This window comes from Papaver somniferum, chromosome 2, assembly GCF_003573695.1.
Source record: "Papaver somniferum cultivar HN1 chromosome 2, ASM357369v1, whole genome shotgun sequence".
Lineage (NCBI taxonomy): Eukaryota > Viridiplantae > Streptophyta > Magnoliopsida > Ranunculales > Papaveraceae > Papaver > Papaver somniferum.
Genome location: NC_039359.1, coordinates 210,136,755 through 210,154,042, shown reverse-complemented (window position 1 = coordinate 210,154,042; position 17,288 = coordinate 210,136,755). Strand labels below are relative to the sequence as shown.

At 36.2% G+C, this 17,288-nt stretch overlaps 1 long non-coding RNA gene across 2 annotated transcripts; it reads left to right on the top strand.

The window, feature by feature from the left end:
* Nucleotides 1–316: 316 nt before the first annotated feature.
* Nucleotides 317–3,907, top strand: LOC113354483. Of its 2 annotated transcripts, none has more exons than XR_003361908.1 (4): nucleotides 317–417; nucleotides 868–1,195; nucleotides 2,404–3,432; nucleotides 3,548–3,907. It is a non-coding gene; the product is annotated as an uncharacterized LOC113354483 (long non-coding RNA). The 2 variants fall into 2 exon arrangements; XR_003361907.1 differs by having other exon boundaries at nucleotides 333–421.
* The last annotated feature ends 13,381 nt before the right edge of the window (nucleotides 3,908–17,288 follow it).

Below are 17,288 nucleotides of genomic sequence, written 5' to 3'. Positions count from 1 at the left end.
ATAGGGAGGAAGAAAACATCTTATAGGAGGAAGTTTTTCTTGGGGACCATTGGTAGAACTGTGTTTTCCTTCCATAAATTTTTTTCATCCCTATAGCAAAATACAATCACACAGCGGTGCACCTTGACATGTGCTTAACATTCTTGGGGTTTGGGGGCCCTGAGTAAATTTTCCCAACCAGGTAATCCATGATCTTGAATCTCACTACACATATCACGAGGGAGATTCATCCAAATCTAACGGCAACCAGCACCACACAATGTATGAAAATTCAAAACCCTTTCTGTTTTCACAAAGATACCAAATTTCTCCAACCTTTCCCCCTTCTTCAATGGCCCCGTCCACCACCACCACCAACAGCAGCAAAACCAGCTCAGAAGGCGGCGAAAGGCGGTTCAAAGAAACAAAACCTTAAACGTATGTATGTACTACTCCCTGTCACTGTTGAATTTGTTACTAGTAGCATTGACTTTAGGTGTTTTTCTAGGGTTCAATTTGGATTATAATTTACAAAGTTTTGATCTTTGTGTGAGAAATTTTCAAGTATTTTGTGTGAAATTTGATGAGTTTATGTTAGGGATTGAGTTTTTAGGATCAATGGGGCTCTTTTTTCTGGTTTGTTTTTATGGTGGGATTCTTTATACTTGAAATTCACTATCCTAAATGTTGCTAGGTTACTCTTTTGGGAATTCTTGGATGGAATTAGTTGAAGTTAGTGGAAGATTATGTATAGGATTGTACTGTCTGTCAATTTTATACAAGCTTGCAACAAATCCAAATGAATCTGATTGTATTTAGTGGGTTGGGGGTATTCTTGATGCTTGAGCTAAAGTGCTAATTATATTGGTTGTTTTTCTTGTATAGCAGATTTTCTAATGTACTAGATGGAATATGGAAGGTACACCATTCAAATTCCATTCTCTGCTCGCACAATTAAAGGTTAATCAACAAGGAATAGATAGATAGATATGATGATGATGGATGTGAGACGGGGTTGTGCTTCTAACCCATCATCTCTATCATCATCATCGTCTCATCATCACCTTTTCCGCTCTTTCCCTTCTCTTCGTCACAAAAATTCGTCATCATTGAATGAATATGAATTACTAGGCTTTGCGTCAGAGCTAGTGGTGAACTACCTAGTTTCTTCTCCTCTTCATCTTCCCCAGTAAGGATCCATTTTGACACTCCTGAGGTAATCTTTTTATCAGTTTGAAGTGATATAAAATGGTAAATTAGTTATGAAATCAATTGATCCGTTATTACATCTCAGTAGCGTAGGTTACATCATAGTCAATAATAGAATCAAAATTTATATGTTCAAGCCTTAACTGTTTATGTGGTGTGTTCTATCCGGGCGGGAGCATGTAATTCCTGCTTTAAGTTTTATCACAAAATGCATAAGAATGACGAATTAAGTATAATAAGAATAGTGATAGTTGATATCAATGTAATTGGAGTTGAACAGTACATAATTCGAATCAAAATTAGGTATAATATATGAACGGCTCAGTGATTGAGGGCTATGTTGTAAAAGGCGCTAGGGAAGGCGAGGCGCCAAACCTAGCGCCTAGGCGTCGCGGAAATAATGGAAAATTGCAGAAATGGGCAATTCTTGGCGCCTTGGGCGCCTTCTCTGCTAGGCGCCAAAGGCGCTCTCCTTTTACAACATAGATTGAGGGCAATCAGCGCGTGTTCTATATATCTATTCATTTAATCATCTTTTTCTGCTGTCATGAATATGCTTAAATGCTAGTTCCTAGTGAGGTGAGATTAGGTATGTTCTGGACTAAATTCTAATTTGAGTTATCCCCCTTCCTTAATGGTCTCTTTTTGTTGGCTTATTTTCTTTTTAAGTTCTTTATAGAGCAGTACTCTCCTATTTAGCTTTGTTTTTGGCTTTTGCACTAAAAAGACATAATATTTTTTGGTAGGTTGCACTGCCGAGAGTTATGGTTGTGGATTAATTTTCTGTCCTTAAGTAGGACTGAGCTTATTGAGCAAGGGGTTTATTTTGACTTAGAATGGACAGCATAGATTGTGGTTATATAAGAGAGGGGTTATTTAATGAAATACTCGAAGTGTACCTAAACATACATATATCAAGAATGATGAATTAAAGGCGCTGTTTAGGTTCCTCTCTCTCTCAAATTTTGTTTTTAGACACAACTGATTAGCCTGCTTCAGTAAACTATAAGTTGAAGAATTAGTTAACTAGCATAGTTTCTCCACCGCATTGTTTCTTTCGCAATAATATTAGTATTGCTACATCTTTGAGTATTATTAAGAGTACTCTGAGTATTTATCTATTATTACTATTATTCCTACAATCAAATTATCATTATGATTCCATAGAAATGGACTGAAAAGGGACTTTTTTTTTTTGTTGCAAATGAATTGAAGACGTTCCAGTCTCAAGATTTTTCACAGCTGTCTTCAGTTTGTCCGATGCCCGGGGATATAGCAGAAGGGGAGGCGTATTGTAGAATTTGTAGAGCTGCATAACAGCTTCATATTGCTCTAAGGGAGACGTTATGCAACCCGGAAATTCGAGAGTGTTCTTACATATGATTCCTCTTCCGAGATTGAGGAAGATTATCCATTGCAAGGAAAGAAAGTAGGGGCGCAGCTAGGATGCATGGCTACTAAGGAAGGACAGATGTTCTGTCTGGGAGACCATCTGACTTCTCTCACATTGTGAGAGATGAATTTAGGGTCATTCCTAGAGTTTTGATAACGTAGGTTTAGAGTTTGTTAAAGAGGATGAATAAATGAATGGTGGTGGTGGGGTTTTAAACTTTTTTTCACAGTTGAACTTGGAAAGCCAAATGGCAGGTGCTAGCGGCAATCTTTGGTGAGGTGGTCAGGTGCTAGCCGTAGTCTTTGGTGAGGTGTGGTGATGGTGGTCAAGGGGAAGTTGTGGCATGGGAGAAGGCGGTGGTGGAAATGGTGAAGGTGTCGGCGGAGTTGGTGGGGGTGCTGAAGATGATGTTGGTGTAGCTATAGGTGGCGGTACATGCACTGCTAGTGAAATTAGTAGTTGAGGTGCAGTTGAAGGTGGTGGAATTGGAACTGGCACTGGTGTCCGTGGTGGTGCAAACATTGGAGGAGATGGACTAAGAGCTGGTGCTTGTGGTGGAATTGGCGCTGGAGTTGGTATCTGTGGTGGAGTTGGGGATGGTGGTTGATGTGGAGGACTGGGAAGTGGTGGAGTTGGGACTGGTGCAGAAGCTGGATTTGGTGTTGGAGCTGGTTTAAATTGTTGTTTTTTTCAGTTCTAGGGGTGTTCTTGTCCTACTTGTGTTGCGGACGCAAAAGGCAGCAGTTGAATGAAACCCTCATCATGACATAGTTGCAGACTTATTGTTGCTACTGTCAGGGACTGATTCACATGATTAACCATTAGTGAAGAATGAAAGTATGCTTCTGCAGGTAAAAGTTCGAGCATCTTCTCATTCTTAATTATCGCCTTCTATGAGTTTAATTTTGATGCCGTTATTCCCCCTTTTCTCATATTGTGATCTTGTTGCTTTCGGTGGTTCTGCAGGATAAGGCTAGTCCCATGGTGGCAGTTGCCCCTGGATCTCAGCCCAGTTTGGAGGTGATTCATTCTCAAATTTGCATTAGTTTGTACTATAGTTGATACAACACCAGAACACCTTGGCTGTTCCTCATCAAAACAACAAAAACCAAATATCCTAGTTGTAGTGCCAACATGGATCACAAGTAGCTACCTCAACGTCTTGATGCATATAGCTCTTTCTGCTGTATAGTGAACTCAAGGAGGATGGATTGAAATGTTTAGAGGACACTGTCAGCTTTTATTATCCTTTCAAAATCTATGTGTGTATGTAAAAAATTTATCCTTTTACATCTGTCTGTATGTTTATGTAAAATATTTGTTGAGGAAAGAGTAAAAATTCCAGAGCAGAACAATCAATACCAGGCCCAAATACAAATACAGCCCATTAGTTACAGTCCATTTTTCTTTTGTAACTTTCTCTCTGAAAGTAAACGATCCAAACAAATTTAGCAGCGAACTATCACTCTCTTGACCTCGTTGATGATCATTACCGAATCTTTACTTCTTCTCTACGACATCAGTAAGTATGTTGTTTGTATTAATCCAGAGAGCCCATACAACTGCAAAAGTAGATAGTCCAAACATGCTTATTGTTTCCTATCTTCCTCACTTTGATATCCGTCCAAACTCAAACTAGGGGGAAGAAAACATACACATCTGCGGATTGTACCCAACCCAATCCGCATTTTGGCGGGTGGATAGCCGATCCATCCCTTGGTGACTTGGACGAGGGTGAATTTTTGAAACCCGCAATTTTCACGGGTTGGAGGCCGGAGAACATCACTCATCCGTTGGACACCCGACCCTAAGGATAACTGTTCGACACCCAACCCTAAGGATAATGTTGAAATCAGACATATATACGAAGATTATTATAAAAAAATTAGTAGTTACTGTATATAGTTTCCTATTGAGAAACATTGAAGGTCCTCAAAGGTATTCAAAAAGTGTCAGTTTTGGATTAGACCGAGGCCTTCATATCGACAAATATTTTAATTTTGGTTGTAGTGTAGATGGTGAACTTTAATGAGGGGTAAAATTGTGATTTCAAGACCAGTGGCAAAACGGTAATTCTACAAGCCAATATAGAAACTGAACATAAAAAGGGAGCTTTGAAGACAAGATCAATCCTCATCGCCATAAGACAAGCTCAATCGCATAGGGATAAACTCAACTCTCACGAGAGAGACTCAGCCCTTGGTCTTCAAGGAACTCACAACCACGATTTTTATTATATGTACCGGTGAAACACTGATGGTCTCGTGATGCCCTGACTTCTAGTGCACACCCTCGACGAGACACTACAGGTCATGTGGGTGTAGGGCGTAAAACGTCCCCGTCTGACTTATGAACTAGAATAACCATGATTTCAGCATGTCTTCGTGAGACGCATCTGGTTGTGATGTCATGATTCCTAGTATACATCCTCCACGAGACACTGTTGGTCATGTAGACTTTGTAGATGCGTAAAAACGTCCCTCGATGACTTATCACCCAGAGCGGAGACATTCATGTCTCTCATAAGCACGACTCATCCTGTTTGAGATCAAAGACTGATTCTTAATACATCATCGCAAGATATATATATACTAGTCATATATATACTCTAGGCCATGACTCGACTTACCGAGGATTCCGGATAATTCCTAGGATAACCCCGCGGGATACACTGGTTACGTAGTACCCTTCTAAATGGACATAATTGGCTCCTAGCACATCTCCGTAAGATAAGATGGTCAAAGACAAGTTAGCCAAGGTCTCGCAGAGATGCTATTAGTCATGCAAGCCTCCCTTTTCTGTCAAACATGTCCATGCTAACTACAGAGAGACTCAATCGCATGACCAAGTTTCAAATTCCCTAATGCTAATCTGAGCTGAACTAGATCGTCTTAAGAATCTTGTACATCCTCGACTCAGGCACAAGCCTCACCTAGGACAGATACCCCTTTCTCAGCATCTGAAACACACTTTGAGCCTGAATTGTACATGTCTGTCCAAAAATATGATAAGATCCCTCGAGCTGCTCGTGCTCAACAAAGGGATCCCCGAGAAATAATATGGCCTCCATATGACATTTATGACCATTCGTGAAGAGGGGATTCCTAATATCATCTCCTTTCACAATCTACACACGATTTCTGAGGCACTCCTTGACTTTTTACGTGGCTTGTCCTAGACATTCTCACTAACCATAGAATATCTATATGTCCTATCCAACACCGGATACATAGAATATTTCTATCTCTCAGTACGTCATACAAAGGATAACTCATCCACACACAAATAGGGGATTGGAGAGAGTAAGTTGTCATAATCTATTAACCATATTCCCTAATCAATAGTTATTGATTTTCCTTAAATCAGGAGAGACAGGACTTTAGAATATACAATAATTAAGATCATCAAGATAAGAGTCCGGATATCAATGGACTATCAGGTAAAATATCATGATCGTGATTCAAGAATCGTCTAGTGAATATTTTTAAAGTTGTAAACTAATTATGTTTCACGAAGAAACCTAGGTCTTTAGAGGGTAACTCTATTCTCAATTAGGACGTAGTGTGCCAGGATTGAGATTTTCAATCGCAGAGAGTCCTCTAATATTTATAATGATGAACTAGGCCAGATTGCTTAAATCTGAAAAAATTATTTCTTGAGGACAAAGCAAGTTCCTGAACTAGTTTCAATGTTTACAAGTTGCGTTGATCCTAATAAAACTTAACTGCTCAATGTTGATTGATTTTAAATAATAGAAACCAGGTAAGCATGCCTGCAATTTTCCTTGAGTTATAAAGAAGAATCTGCACCAGCGTATTTGCCGATTAAAGACATGTGGACAAAGTTACCTTACAGTGGACCAAGTAAGGTCGTGAACCATTAAGCAAGGAGTTCAGTAAAAACCAAAAACTTGTTAGTTTGCAAACTGAAAAATTACTTATGTACAAGAGATGTTTGAAGTGTACAAGAATCACCATGAAAGTGTATAGTTCACAAACTGCATAAGTTGATTTGTATACATGAACAAATCCAAGTTTCTCGGGACATACCTAAAAGTGTATAGTTCGCAAACTGAAAAACCAGTTTGTGAAAAATGAGCAAATTCGGAATTCGGAAACACACCCAAATGTGCATAGTTCGCAAACTGAAAAATTATTTTGTGAACAAATAACAAATTCAGAGTTCCAGGGATATCAAGGTTTATACCAGTTTGCAAACATTAGTCATACTTGATGTTTTTAGTATCTTTCTTCGCAATCATAGTTTTCGAACAATAAATTGTTCTGAACCTCAAAAGTGTTAAGTCATATGAACATCCAGTGCTTGAATTCCTGTTTCGAGATTAGTCAAGTACAAAATTAAACTCGAAACTTCTTATTTGCAATTCATCGATTATACTAAAGTCATACGACATTGTATTATTAGAGAATTAATAAAAATAATGAGTTAATAAGATAGTTAGTCTTCAAGTACCTTTGTTGATGAAGTTCTCGCAGATGCCTTTGTTGTTATTCAGTCTTGAATCTTCAAGGGATATTCGATGAATTATTATACTCAACTACCATGCTCAATCCTAGTCTTAGACTGACTTTAGTAGACAATTAATCAAGATATAGTTTTGTTCATCTAGTATTGACAACGAGCTTGACATACCAAAACTTGTGAGTTTGATCGAGCAATGCTCTAGCGGTAACCACTATAGTGTCGATAAAATAATTGATCATTCTGGATACACTAGTGGATATTGGAATCTAAACCACTATCAGGACAAGAAGTAATATCACTAAAAACGACTGTGTCCATCAATTGTAATTTTAAAGTGGTTTTTCCCAAAACGACTGTGCCTGGAAAAGGTTGAATTCATTAGGAAAGCCACTTTATTTAACAGTCTATCGACAAGCACTGATAGACACAGTCGTTTTATTGAAGATATTTTATTAAAAAAAATGATATTGATTACTGATTCAGCTGAATCCAAAGCTGATTCAACTGAATATAAAACTAAAAACCAAATCATAATTAAATTAATAATGACAAACTGAATTTAACAAAATTAAATTGATAATAACCTTAGACCTCAATTTGTATTGAAAAGTGCAATCAGTTTACAATTTCAACTATCTAAAATACTGCAAGTTCTAAGTATCAAAACATCCTAACAGTAAGTTGGAAAACCTTAACCCATATTCATATAATTACGAGCTTAAGATAACAAATTGGCTCAACTCAGCAACAAGGTTCTACCATCAGTTAATCATTGAGAATCTTCTTCCGACAGTCAAGGTGCTCAAACCAAGTTTAAAGCTTTGCAGCTATTCACCATGACTTTTTTAGCTTCTCTTGTAGCAAGCTTTGATTGCTGTAATTGTGGTTAATATTCAACAGCTATAGCTCTCCATCCCTCCAGGTTCATTCTACATATCATGCTTTACATTATAATGCTTTGCATCAGTTCTTGTCGAGCTCAAATGCATAGGTTTTCATATAAATATTATGTAAAGGATTGAAAACAAAGGGAAACGAAAAATTATCTTTGAATTAGTGATTTTTCAAAGATAATGACGACGCTGCAACATCCTTCGGACTCACTACAAGTATTTTCCATTCAGAGTTCTGATATTGTTCAACTCCAACACTGAAACAAAAAGGAAGTTTAAAGGATAAGATATGATATCTTTTAGGTAGATCAAATAACAAAACAATTCCATATGGTACGCCTGCTAGGAACTACTTCAGATTGACAATGCAAATCTGGTAAACCATTTGCCAATAATTATACATTTAAACTAAAAAGGCATTCTGAAAAACCAGTTGGCATGTTGAAAGACTTTAATTGGGTGGCTTAGTTTCGATAAGAAGTTGTCAACCTGCATTCTGATACAAGAAAGAATCACCAGACTCCCCCTTTTTTGGTTAACGAACACGATAAAGAAGACATGGATAAAGTTAAATATTTATAGAATTGATAAACTACCTCTGTTTTAATATCAGCGTAATTCTTCTTACTTCAAACCTCTCCTTAACTTCAAACCTCTCTTAAACCTTCACATGAAGTGACAAATTAAATTGCAAGCCTTTTCGTAACAAATCGACCTGCTTTGCCAAACCTGCAAAAAGAAAGAGATACTACTAAGTTCAACTGAACTCATGCAGTACTACAATGTCATAGAAACAAAATTTCAGTAATAGAGGAAGATCGTACTCTATTGTTAAAACTCAACCACAAAATTTGAACCATTATTTTAAAATAAATTACAGTAGTATACTTGCACATTAGCCAAATCACTAGCAGATTTACTAGCCACTTGCACCTTCATGTATACATATCAATGTAACAACAACGAAAGTAATTAAATGAAATCTAAGAAAGACGAGAATGTATAACTTTCTGCACGAGACATTCCATAATGAGTGTAAATTGATGAGAAATTGCAGCCCACAAGTAACTTGTTAAGTTCAGTTGCTCTACTCACACTTTTGACAAAAATAAATACTTGATTGAAGTCCAAGCCTTCCAGTAATTCATTCAACCTGCGGTTTTCCTCCAGATCGGTCAATTTTATGTAGTGCTAAACATAGGTTAACCTATAATCATTTATCATTAACAAACTAAACGTAGACAACAATAATCTTACTAGTAAGGACACATATGTTTGAGCAAGTTTAGAAACCTTACAAAAAGGCTTCCAGACGACGAATTAGCATACTGAATATCCCAAACTTTGAATTTGTGGTGTAAATGTTCAAACTCGGATACTAATAGCTCATATAAAGTCTGGGTGATCATTTCAGAGCAAACATTGATCCATTCCAAGTGACTAAACCTAAATCATGGACATTCCTTTGAAACCTAAAAGAAAATATTTCTTTGTATATATATAAGCATATATGATAGAATATTTCTCCTAAGAAAATATACGGGACCACATGAAGAAACCTATAATCTCTTTGTCTGTATGGAGCATCCTTTTCAATGTCAACACCATCCTTCTTTTAATAAGCAGGAAGAATCTTTATAGGTGAAGAAACCTTCTGTCGTGGAGACAAGGTGAACCTTGCTCGAACAACATTTCCATCAATTTGTGCCTGGAAAGGAACAACCACTAGAATAAATAAGAACGACAAATTTTCTAACAGATATGTTCGAGATATATGCTCAGTAGCTTACCCCATCCATGAAAAGAAGTGCCTTTTCTGCAACAACTCTAGTCTTGTATACAACATATCCAAATCCACGGGGAAGATTAACCTGCAAGCATAAAGAACTATTTCAACTGCCCAACAATAAGCAGTAAAAGAAACCACAACATGAAAACAGAAGTTAAACAACAAAATGAAGTCATGAAGACAGGGGACTTCCTGTTCGGTTACATGGAAAAAGTTTAGTCGGTCCAGGTTAGCTGAAGTGATTGATTCATTTCAAAGTGCTTTCCGAGTTTGCAACATTATGATTAAAGAGTACCAACACGTCAAAATTGGAAAGTATTTCATACCAAGGGTTTATCTATTAAAGACACGTGTCCAAAAGTTAGCTCACAATGGACAAAAGGTCGTGAACCATCAAGCAATATTGGACTTCAGTAACACAAAAAAAATATCAGTTTGTGAACTGAAAAATCAGTTCGTGTACATGAGATACTTGAAGTGTAAATGAACCACCTTAAAAGTGTATAATTCACATACTGTGTAAATCAGTTTGTGTACATGAACAATGAAAATTATCCAGGAGCATATCCAAAAATGCATGGTTTTAAACTGAATAAATCAGTTTATGAACAATGAGGAAATTCAGAGTTCAGAAACAACATCCAAAATTGCATAGTTCGCAAACTGAAGAAAAAAAAGTTTGTAAACAAAGATCCAATTTGGAACATCAAGTTTTATACCAGTTGCGAACATTGGTACTACTTGATGTTTTTAGGATCCTCTTTCGGAGACATAGTTTTCAAACAGTAAATTATCATCAACCTCAAAAGAGATAAGTCACATGAACATCCAATGTTTGAACTCAATCTTTTGAGATTAGTCAAGTACAAGCTTGAAATTGAAATTGCTTCTTTACAGTTCATTACTTATATATACTAAAGTCATATAACATTGTATCAGTAGATAGAATTGTAGAAATAAAGAGTAAATAAGATATTCGGTCCTCACATACCTTAATTTGTTGATGAAGTTTTCTCGTAGATGTCTTCGCTATTCTTTAGTCTTCAATCGTCAAGGGTTATTCAATGTTATTTGGTACTCAATGCTCTAATCCTAGTATGAGACTGACCTTAACAAACTATAAATTAAACAATATATAGTTTTGCTCATATGATATTGAGAACAATCTTGACATATCAAAACTTGTGAGTTTGACCGAGCGATGCTCTAACCATAACCATTAGTAAGTGTATAAAATAATATATATGGCTACTATACGGGACGAGATGAAAAATATTATTATCCAAACTGTCATTCTCTCCTCTTATATACAATATTGTTATGTATAAGGTTGATGGTGAGCTTGAATATAAGAACCAGATGAATCTACAGTTGTAGAGTTGCTAATATAAACATGTGGTATATATAATATACGAAATAAATAAGTCCATTACACGAATCAACTTTTCTTGCCAAACCCCTTGGTGGCTGGTTAAGATTGAGAAACAACTCCCAACAATTAATGTTGTTAATAAATTAAGACGTTCACCTTCTTTTTTAGCCATTGATACATCATTGTTTCCAGACGATTCCTTTTTCTTTTCTTTTTCCTCTTAGGTTTCCCAAGACAAGAAAGATCCGATAACATGGTTAGAATGACATTATCATAATATGGTAACGCCATTTTTCTACAAAATCTATACGATTATGAATTTAAGGCTAAACTTTTGGTGTCATGTTCCTTTTATAAATCTCTACATTCCTACCAAAAATGAGAGTATTCTAAAATTCCAAACTTCAACATCCACAAATTTTAATTTCAACAGTTAATCTTCAACGACTGATATTTAAAATGGTTGATGGTGATCTTATACGTTACGGAATGCCCTCATATTTGGTTAGAGTGTAGAGATTTACAAGAGGAACATGTCACCAAAAAATTACCTTCAAATTCATTGTCATTAGGATTTTTTAGAAAAAAAAATATGGCGTCACCATGTCATGATAATGTCATTCTAACCTTGCCATCGGATCCTGCCCAATTGTAAATCATCCCTTTCGGTTTGTGATAATTAACGTAATCAATTATACAATGTCTTTTTTTTTCGTCATTGTTTTAGGCTCGTTTCATTATTTACGATATTTGTTTCGGCTCTTAACTTTTTACTCTCAGGCTATTCGTTTCAGTCGATGTTCTTTGTTTCCAATAAGTATTTTAAGCTACTACAAGTTAATTAATCAGAATTTAACTTAAGTTATTTCGGTCTTTCAATTAAAATGGTTAACAAACATTTCTTTCATACGGAAAAGTTATCCCAAGCCACTAGATTGATATATTTCTTTCATATGATTGTTTAAAAAACAAATCTTAAATTATTTTACTCTCAAGCTAATCATTTCAGTAACGATGTTCTTTGTTTCTAATAAATACTTTATATTACTACAAGTTAATCAAAATTTAACCAAAGTTATTTCAGTCTTCTAATTAGGATGGTTAAACATTTCTTTCATATATGGAAAAGTTATCCCAAACCTAATACATTTCCTTCATATGATTGTTTACACAAATATACATAATATTGAATGACTTCAAAATTATACACAAAATTATTGAAATTTCAGGATAAAAAATCAAACAACTTCAAAATCACCATTTAAATGAGCCTAATATTATTCACATTACATTGGACTTATTGAAAAAATTATTGCATAAAGTTAACATGTGTTGGATATCTTGTTATACTGTCATGGAAATCTTGCATTCGGAGCTTGATGTGAAACTCCCAAGTATTCCGAAACTCTGGATTTTGTGGAACCATTACTGTGTTAGCCTATATCTTGTCTCACATTTGGCATATATCAATCTGTTCGAGAAAATTTGGTTTGTCTGTTCCGTTTTTTTTTTTATATATATGTTATCTATTCCATTGATTTTAGAAGCTGATTGAGGCATTGAGAACGTGTTTTTGATTATTGCCTCTATATAATGGAAGAAAAATGTTAATGATGTATAAATCTTTCAATCTGAATGTTAATTGTATACTTGGTTCTGGATTTCTTACTATTTTTTCATTGCAGAGACTTGGTTCCTTCTTGTCCTCACCTGTGCTCTTGTGTATATCTCATTCATCCAGCATTGTAGAACCTATCTCATTCAACGCAAATGGAAGTACAACCGTCTTAGGCACAGATGATGATATCCCGTTCTGGCCTTTGAAGTTCTGGCCTACTGTTTGTGTTGTTGGAGGTGGAATCAGTACCATTGTTAGCATTCTGTGTGGTTGTTTTTGCTGTTATAGGAGAAGAAGAGGAAGTAATTACAACACTCCACCTATCTGTAATGGAGTTACTGTTATTAGCGTATTGACGGTGATTAATCAGCGAGGGTATTATAGTCAAGGAACATGAAGCATTGAAGAAGAAGCACAGTAAATCAGTTTCAATTTCTATGTAGTTTATTCTGAATCATTGTATGTATGCATGTTTCATCATATGATTCATATTATTATATGAAATATATATATATATATAAACTTCTCTTATAAATTATTATTAATTGTTTGTCATTGATTTGTGCTACTATGATTGAGATACGGAGATGCAGAAAGGGTTTGAGTGTTGTTACTGCTGAGAGATAGAAGAAGTGGAATTTTTTGTGACTAAATGGTTTGTGCAGCTTAATCGAAGTCTTGTAACATTCGTCGGAGTTGAATGAATGGTTTGAAGATAGATATATTGATAAGCACGTTTATGTTATATTTTATACCCATATTTATATTAGTTAGGATTCATATTTTTATTAATAATATTATTTTAGTGTTTTTGTAGAAAGTATTAGGAAATCAATCACCCACAGAATATATGGTTTAATTAGAAACAAGTTGGCGTTTGCGACAAAATGGAATCTCAGCTAAGTGTGCGCCATTTGATTTGTCTTTGGTGGCACCAATATTAGCCATTATGGGCTAAAGATCGCCAAGCTCATCTCAATTGCATGACCTACACAACTGGGCCAAGAAGAAGATCTGGGCTTCAACTTTCACCATGCAGCTGCGCCCATAGCCATCGATGACTAGTTACTGGGAAATGACATGTTTAAGCTTCTTCTATCTGCCGGCAGTGTTAATTGATTTCTAGTACCTCGAGTGGGTTTGGTCTGTAACTTGATTTTGGCCGGTTGGATGCCAGATGGTTGAACTGAAGTACAAGGAGCATTAAGTGATTGTAATGGATGAAGATGAGCAGTGCAGCAGCCAATCTGGGGTTCTAAGTCGAAGAAGCGATGGTGATGTTGGTCATGTGATCGAACACAATGGAGCCAGGGAGAGATATTTTGGCTGGTTTCGAACGGGCTACTGCCGTCGATGCAGTGGAGGAAGGTTACTTTGAATTAGCAGTGAACAAGGTCCGAGAGTTGGCTGAAATTGATTCGATCATTAGGAGAACTACTTGGTTGAATGCTTTGTTGGTTGAGCTTGGTTAGGATTTAGAAACCAAGAAGTGGTGCTGTAGCCGAATGGAGTTTAAGAAGTGGTGCTTTCCAGACAGGGAAGCAAGAGTGCAAATTGGATCGATATTCTCGATATAAAATGATTGCTGCAGCTGGTGAATGGACGGACAAACTAAGCTGTTGGTGGCATAATTCAACTGGAGCTGTGAAATTGATGGAATAAAGAAGGTGTTAAGTGGCCAAGGAATGTAAGTTGATAGGTTGGACGTGACTGAGATGGGAATGACGATGGAATCCAGGTATTTAGCTGCAGCAATGGAGCGAAATCGGAGCTGTGCTTAGGCAAGACTGGTCTGTAGTCGATTGATGTTGCAGTAGCGAAGGTGGTGATTGCGGACAGGAAAGAAGAAGCTGGTGCTGGTGATCGACTGCACGGTATTGGACTGTGTACGAGAAGGTTAAAGCTGGGAATTCAAAGACAAGGAGCAGGATTTGTTGCCGTGGGTATGCAGTCGGTGGTGAGATGGTTTTGTATTGATTGCTAGCTACGGCACCCGATTGGTGATGAATTTTAGCTGTCCAGCAGTGGATCGAGTCGGAGTCTTGGCAGTTTGTTAGTGGATATATTCGGTCAGTTAGTTAAAAAGATCCGGGAGATATATAAAAGTTAAATATATGGATGCAGAGGAGATCGTGGAGCTAATTGTTTATGCTCGGATAAGGAAAGTAAATGATTTTTTGGCTTGATTATGGAAGCTAATTGGAGGAGTTATGGACAGTTTCTTTTGATGTATTTAGAGGGGAGCAGACTTCTTTGCCAAGGGGCTGGCTGGCGGCCAGAGAGCCGTTTACAGAGAAGGGTTTTGAAGTTCTGTTTTCGATTCTTCGTATTTCATTATCTAGAGTTTGATTTATTTATATTGATTTATGGTTTTTGAGAAAATCATGCCTAGCTAATCCATGTAAGGGTGAAAGAATGAACTTGTAGTTTGATTTATTTGTGTTTTTGAAACAAGGGTTTTCTATAATATGAGCTTAATGACTACGGTTTTGTTTCTCTATCAATGATTTATCTTCTAGCTATATTTTTCATGTTCTATGCCATGTATAGTCCATAGTTAGATTAGTAGAATAACTCATTGAACCTTAGCGATAATTGATTTATGAATATTCCTTGACTCTTCATGCCATGTATGATTAGTGCTTAGAAATTCTACTTTTAGGTGAGAACAAACAATTGTTTTGATAATTCTTATCAACGATTCTTTAACGAAATATATTCCATGTATGAGTAGCTAGGTTTGCGATTCTACATGAGTAAAAATTGAGACCCTTTGTGATTGAATGCAAGTAACTCACCTACAACGGATTCCCGGATCCTTAACACTTTCATATCCTTGGTTACGTTTTTATTATTATTTTGCTTTCATTGTTTCATAAACTTCTAAAACATTGAATTTGATCATCTTATTCTTGATATTAATTAGTAGTAGTATTTTCACACTCCTCGTGGAAACGAACCACATTTGCTATTGTCAACAATTTCGACACCGTGCGCTTGCGGTAAAACAAAGTCGGTTTTCCGACCCATCATGTATCTTAGCAACTTTGCAATGAGAAGAAATCAGTCTGAATTCGGTATGAGAAATGCCCAGAAAATAGACAGATTTAAGCCGGGTTTTTTCACGACGAGTTAATTCAGCGAGCCCGATGAACCGTTCCAATTCAGTGATTCAGATCACTAAGACAAAGTCAGAAAGCTGACTTGGCTGAACGCTCCTTCCCATACCAATGACATAATAAGCACCATACAAAATTTCCAATGCTAACTGATCCAAAGAAAATCAGCTTTGACAAAAAATAATTCTAATTAAAGAGTTTCAAGAAAAAAATAATAGGTGTGACATCATTAAATAGTACTTTGACAGAATAACCCAAAGTGACAAATAATCTCCTACATATGAGGCACCGGTTCTAAATTCTCTTCAAATACACTAATCATAGCCATCATCATCTACAACTTCCAAATTCCAAAATTAGCTTCAGAATAATGACATGAAACTACAAAAACTTTACCAAAATTAGCTTTCACAATACAAAACTAGTAATAAAACACCAAGGTGAACAAACTTGTGGTACAAAAACTCCACCCATATGTTGAGAGTTATAAGAACTCCATTTTTCCCAAAAGTGATATAAAAACCCAAAATTCAATATAATAATCTAAATTAGATCTTTTCAAAATCTGAAAATCCCAGTCGTACCCTTTTATTACTGTTCTTCCTTCGCGATATGTAATCATTTCCCTTTATCAAACGATTACCATTCTGGATCTTATATCACACCACCTCTGTCTCCGCTGTTACGAGATACTATAATATCTTTACATATCCTCTTCTTAACTGCATATATGTTTAGTGTTGTCATAATATTGTACGTATCCCTTGTACGTATCTTTTGTATATTTTGTTTCCTTTCTTTCGTTGTAATCTCTGTATATGTACTACAACTTTGACAATCTAATAAATACAATGCAATAGAGATTTATCTCTCAATCTGTTTAGTTTTCCACTGATGCTCATTTTCTATCATGGCATCAGAGCTAGGTAAGATCTGAAAGGCCACCTTCTGCTGCAAACAAACAATCTCCTTAATCCATCCAGGAATCTTTTACTCTTGTGTCTCAGCACCTTTTTATCTTTAGTTTTTAAACCGTAATCCAGTTGTTTTTTTCTCATCCTCCTGACAATCATGTCACGCGAATATTTTCAGCCTATTACTGCAAAACTAAATGGTACTAATTACACTCACTGGTCTTTCCTTATGAAAAGCTTTCTCAAAGGCAAAAGCATGTGGAAATACATAGATGGGACAGAAAAAAAAAACCCAAAGAATCTACTTCTATCATCAAAGATAAGGGAACCGAAACATCAGCAAGTAGTCTTGAAACCTGGGAGACAAACAATCACAAGATCCTGACTTGGATTGGCAACACAGTGATTACTTCAATCAGTATGCAGCTTACAAGTTTTGAAGTTGCTAAAGATGCTTGGGACTTTCTCTCAAAAAGGTACTCACAAATTAACTTTGCTCAAAGATACAAACTTGAAC